We start from the raw sequence: 6,300 nt of genomic DNA on the forward strand, positions 1-6,300 counted from the left end.
CCATGGCAACCATTTTTTAGACAACTGCCTTTACTTTTGTATTAGCGTGCTTTTAGTGGTTTCGATTTCTTTTCGTTCAATTTTTTCGCTTTCCTAAAGTGTTGAGAAATCCAAGATGGCCGTCATTTATCAATACCGCGTTATATGACGTAATCACTTCTCCTCAATGACCTCAAACGAAACATCTTTGCACGTATTGCTTATATTCCAAGTGTCATTGCCATAACTTTAACAGTCGAGGAGTTATGAAGGGGTGGCGGAATCCAAACCAGGTTTCGACAGGGTTTAAGGTATTTTTTCTTGTTCAAACCCTTGATCCAGGCCTTAAACTAGTTGAGAGTGTTTCATGCAAAAGAAAGATACAAAAGACAGGCTGGTCATTGATTTCTTTTCTTTATTTTCAGCGAGGCCTGCTTAAAGCTAATGACTGGGAAGGTTGAACATTACTGCTCTACGCCAACGCAGATTGGTTCTCACCCTCCTATCACCCAAATGCGCGGTTTCAATTGAGGGTCCTTCGTTAAGCATTCCATGATCTTTTTCATTTCTCTTTGCCGTTCTATGATTTTAACCCACTTACTCCCATCCGTTGCTCAGATATATACTTATTTCAGCTTAAAACTACGGAAGCAAAATTGAAGTTTTTTTTTATTCACCTTAAATCTTATATGAGGGTCTGGATGGGGTTAACTGACAACTGACAAATAGCCAAAATTTTAACTGACAACTGACAAATAGCATAAAATTTAACCGACAACTGACATTTATACTCGCTGGTACTGACAACTGACGAAAGACCTGCTGCTACGTTTTTCGGCTAATAATTGATATATTTCATACCAAATCACCAAACAAACGTGTACAATAAACAGCGGCAGAGTAGGGCGTCATATTTTATACTAACAATTCATATTAGTTAATAGTTTATTTCTAACACGACCCAAATTTACGTGGAACGCGCTCTGGCAATATACCGAGTCTATACCATGTCCGCTCGTTCCGGCGTAATAAAGGCGATTGCTAGCTTTTGCCGCGTTGATTCGGATACGGCATTCGAACGACACCGAAGCCGTATTCCAATCAATTGCGATGAGCTAGAGACAGTTCAGTTTCTAAAGAAGCATCTGTTGTCATTTCTTGGGCTGAGAGAACTGGCAATAAAATTCGGCCTTGGAGAGTTTGATTTAAAACTTTACCGCATGGCACCGAAGCAGGGAGGAAGAAGCAAAAATTTTGCGATAATCACAGATAGTCAGTGGAAAATGGAGCTGCCAAGCTTGCTGGAGGAAACAGGCAGCGAACTAACGCTTCTGGAACAAGGAATGCGCCGGCTGCATGACAGTATAGCTGCGACTAACAAGGAATACCTTGAAGAGGTTGAGTTGTGCACGTTACTCACAACAGTTGTGGATAACATTCACGTCGTCTCCCATTTTAAACATGAGACGTTTACCGCCTTACAGTATTCCCAAGACTTTGGAACCACCACAAAGAAAACTTTACAAAAGACCACCATGGCTTTTGAAAGTATAAAATTCATGCAACCGCTTCCGTCAGCAGAAATTAGTGCTGAAACGGAGACTGCCATGAAAGAATTGGTAGAGAAGTATCGTCCAGTGAGACAAAGAATAATCAGGGGTGAGACTACAAAGGACAAAGCAGGGGCTCTACCACCAGCGGTGTATACGAAGCCACCAGATTGCAGTAAAGTAAACTTTATGCCAGACGAAGAGAGCAATTCCATCACGGAAGACCCAGAACGACTCAACAGAGATGTTGAAGATGAATCAGTCCTGAGGTGCCATCTAATGATGTTACAGAAGTCACATTTGTAAATGACTGTCTCATTGATGTGGTCGTTGGTGCTGTGTGACCTCCACAAGAGGACGAGTACGATACAGCTCTGACACTGAGGAGGAAATTTCACCTGTCGCAGTTTCAAGGTCTGGCCGACCAATACGCGCCCATTTTCGCTTGGATTCGTAAGGTATGTTCTTAGTAGATTGGCCATGGGATGATTTGTATAAAGGCCAAAGAAACGATTGTTGTTGCAAAAATGTAAACATAAAATTAAACATTGACCAGAAACAAGTTTTTACAATACTGAATAATTTTTCGGTTATCAGCAGTTTACCAGGGTACGCTCCTATCTGTCTTAAATGACGTTTAAGTTTATTTGGGTCCTCAAGAAATTATTAAAATCTGCAGTTAATTATTAACTGCCATTTAACTGACAACTGACAAATGGCCCAAAATTTAACTGACAACTGACAAATAGCCTAAAATTTAACTGACAACTGACATTTGTACCCCCCCATCCAGACCCTCTTATATTATTCTTGATCATGAATCAGCAGTGTCATCTGGCTTTCGTGGCGGTCATCGAGCAAAGGAAATTTCAACCTTTTTTATTAAGTATAAGAATACGTATAACTTTATTTTAAGTCAAAACGTGGGTAGTGGTCGCCCAGTCTCCCAAGCCAGGGGATCATGTTAAAAACGCTCGACTTTTTCGACTTTATTTTCGTTAAGCACAGTTGATTTCGTCACTGTTTTGCTGTGAGAAATGACAAGGTTTTCAACCACAATCACTACGTATTTTGCGCCCAAATGTATGATAAGATATGTGCATTTATCACGCAGTTCAGGTATCAGCCCCCTTGGCATGTTAGTTTATATTTTGAATTCACATACATGCGAATTGTTTCTCGGCGTTTCGGTCCGTTGATATTTCACAAAAAAAATTAAAAAAAGAAAAGAAAAGAAACCTCAAATGCGTCCCTTGGCTTAAATTCTATTGCCGAAATGTCTTTGTCCCCTGCTCTTTGTATTGACAATGTATACTGAAAATGGCTTCTTTGAAATTTCATTCGGCAACATTCCTGCTCTAATATTGTGCAGGTTTGTTTTGATTCGATCGTCCAAACATTCGTTGGTCAGAGAGATTTCATTAGCGTTCGGAAATGAGAGTTTTCAAAGAAACTTGTGGATTAACAACAGTCTGACTGAGTGGAAAAAAAAATTGAACATATGTTTATACTGGAAAGTGCGTGTGTGACGCAGAAATTCTTGGTTATAAAGACACTAATAAGTTGTCACAAACTTCAGGGACCTTCCTGAGTGACAATGGTACACTATACTACCCCTTCCTACAAGCAAATTTTGTCAATAATCCAGACTTTAGTTGCCACGTAACAAGCCACAACCAGGGTTCTTTCAAGAGTGAGGAAGAGCGGAGACCCTGGGAACGAGGTTGAAACAACTGGTGACGTTACAATGGTACAAGAAGCCTGATCTTCCGTGGGCGGTTAGTGGGGGCGCGACAATGGCTGGGTTAATTTTCTAATCCTCCTACTGACAACCACCCCTTCGTCCTTAATTAAAGTTTAGAGATGTTGTGTCAATTAAACTTTTATTGTACATACAGACAAAGGGAGATAATCGAATAGCCTTCGTCCCCTGCTCTTTGAACTGACAATACTGAAAATGGCTTCTTTGAAATTTCATTGCATTTCGAGCTCCATATAAAAGCGTAAACCGGCCGGCAACATTCCTGCTTTAATATTGAACAGTTCGTGTTTTGATTCGATTGTCTAAATATACGTTGGTCAGAGAGGTTGAGATACAAACTGGTGACGTTACAAATGGCACAAGAAGCCTCCTTTTTCGTAGGCGGTTAGTGGCGGCGCGACAATGGCTTTGTCAACTTTCTAGTTCTCCTTTAGAGATGTTTTGTCATTTAAACTTTTATTGTACATACAGACAAACGGAGATAATCGAATAGGCGGTTAAGGGTGGCTGGGTGTATAGGCGGAAGACGGATCGATCAAAACTTCTTACAATGGAAAAAGCATAGACAGTTTTTATTCTCACATCATCATCTAATTATTGAACACTTCTAACTCGAACAACAAGTATTTCGATGTGTCGTCTTTTCCGATTTCATTTGTTTTCTTTTACTCAAGTTAAGAAGCTGATAGTCTGATCGAGTAAGCATTAGCAAATTTTTTGATCAAGAGAACGCAACGAAATAGACACAACGGTTACTTGTTGTTCGAGTACCACCCCAATATTAACGCTTTGAATCAATGCATAGATAACGGCGGTATTTACACTTGAAACGTCCGAGACATGAACGTCTGGCTCTTTTTCCCATCCCTTGAACCCTAATATCAACGTGCGTTTTCTCATCACCATTCCCAAGATATTTGTCTTGTTGCTACCTGGGAGAAGTTATTTAAACATCGAGACATTTCATTTTTGATGATTGTTTCCTTTATTTCCATTACGCACGTGTTTGAACAAGCAGTGTTTTCAGTTGAAGAGAAATTTGATGCTAATCAGAATTGGGGCTTCAAGGGTTAATACCGGTACAGCACGCACCAAACTTGTATGGCAAAAGAAATGCAACGTGTGGGATTTTATCTTAAAACTTACTCTGGATTTTGAACACAAGAGAAGTGAAACTTAAATTGCTCGACAAATACTGCAAAAGTCAGATTGAAAACAAAAACGTTCTCGATACGTTTATAAATGAGCTTGTTACAAAGGATTGCCGACTACAAACAATGGTTAGGGGCTTATTACAACCATCAACAACATTATACCCACTGTAATTTTATATACCGGAGTAGAGTCAAAAGAGTCAATTGAAGGGTGGAAAACAAACAAGTTTCGCGAATTGAAGAAGTTAAACACTTTTCCCTGAATCGTTACTGTAAAGTTCAACCCAGTTAAGTGCGTCTCGCTTCCCTACTGGACGTCGGTCTTAAAGTTTTGAGAGGACTTAGGGGCAGCGTAACCTATTCTTAGTGTTACCTTGAATGGCCAAAAAAAACATAGTTGAATCGATGGAATCATCCAAATAATGGTTAAATTTTGTTAACAACATCCCTACTCGTGCACAGAAATTAACATTAATTATGTCTGGCTGCGGATGGCTGGGATGGAAATGGATTGCAAAGAAAAAAAATTGGCCACGTTTTTCCAAGTTCTTCCCGTGTGTTGTAGGGAAGTCGCTAAAAACTGGGTGTCAAATATAAGAGCAGTTTTGACCAAACTACAGCAAAATCGCCGTGACAGTGCCCCTTTAAGATTAAAGACGACTTTCCTTTGTTGTTTTTACCATGCTCTTGAAATTTGTGTCTCTCTCATTCTCAAGGTTTCGCAAACGATGTAAGCTATCACGGACTTGATGGCTTGTTTTTCAAAATTAATCATGATACTTTCTCATTGAAAAATAAAAATGAGGGAAGTGGATGTATTGGCAAATAATCCTATTTTCAAATAAGTCTTAGGTGACAAACATACCGCAGTATTTCCAGTCATAGTGTAAAAACACTGAATTCCAAGTTTGTAGAACATTGTTTCCAATTTTTAAGGTTTATTGGTTTAAATTTAAAAAGGCAATTTGACAAAAAGAAAATTAATGATACTCGCTTTATTGGCGGAAACTACGTTCTTACCTGTGATAAGGGCGACTGCTTGGTTTTCTAAGGGAGCAACAAATGGACGATCGCTTCGCGCAGCTTCGATTCTAATACGTTTCCGCAGCAGACTCTGGCAAAGATAGCACAAAGCTAATAACCTCTCCACGTTTTCATCCATTGGTTTCCATAGCGTCCTCTTCTTCTATAGTCGACATTTTCCACTAAAGTAAGAGAGGGGTGGACCTATTATGAGCATAAATTTATAGCCATTTGTTCGAAGCTTTGTCTGCCCATAAGTTCTTCAGTAGGACTTTCTCGAAAAACAAATACATTCTAATTTGGTTTGGTTGAGTGCCAAACGAACAATCTTCTTCATCTGGGGGAAGCATTGCTCTAGTAAGTCAAAACAAAACAAGCATCAAGCGCCAAGCGAATTAGAAAGTTTCTGATCCTACGCTAAGTTGTTTCGCTTAATTACATGCCGCCTTAACCGAAACGTTTCTTCACAGTTTAAAGGCGGATGAATAGATAATTATAACTAGTACTTGTAAATGGAGAGATCCTCACAATGAAACTGTCGGTCACTTCAAGGCAAAGCTCTGAACAAAAACACCGATCGACACACTTTTAAATGCATGTACAGGTCAGCAAAGTAAGGAAGTTAACAACAATTGCGTTATAGTTTGTTTTAAATCTTTGCAGTCGAGATTACAGCACTTCAAGTTATAATTTGTATTATGCTTGTACCGTTTCGACCACCCACTCTAAGTTGAAAAAAAGATTGTTCATGGAAAAAGTCCGGCTGATAATTCAAGCTATTATAAAGCCTGGCAATGGCTTGAAAAAACATAACTTACTCTGAGTAATTTTG

General features: G+C 39.3%; 1 protein-coding gene across 1 annotated transcript in view; it reads right to left on the reverse strand.

Annotated features, from left to right (window-relative positions):
* The window catches only part of LOC146471279 (tumor necrosis factor ligand superfamily member 13B-like), a 10,361-nt gene extending 4,754 nt beyond the window's left edge, over nt 1-5,607 (reverse strand). Inside the window, exon 1 of the mRNA XM_085121083.1 lies at nt 5,466-5,607. The gene's annotated coding sequence lies outside the window, so the exon portion shown is untranslated. The remainder of the gene's footprint in view (nt 1-5,465) is intronic.
* Nucleotides 5,608-6,300: the final 693 nt, after the last annotated feature.

Source organism: Pavona decussata, unplaced genomic scaffold (assembly GCF_977016875.1).
Source record: "Pavona decussata unplaced genomic scaffold, jaPavDecu1.1 SCAFFOLD_105, whole genome shotgun sequence".
Classification (NCBI taxonomy): Eukaryota; Metazoa; Cnidaria; class Anthozoa; order Scleractinia; family Agariciidae; genus Pavona; species Pavona decussata.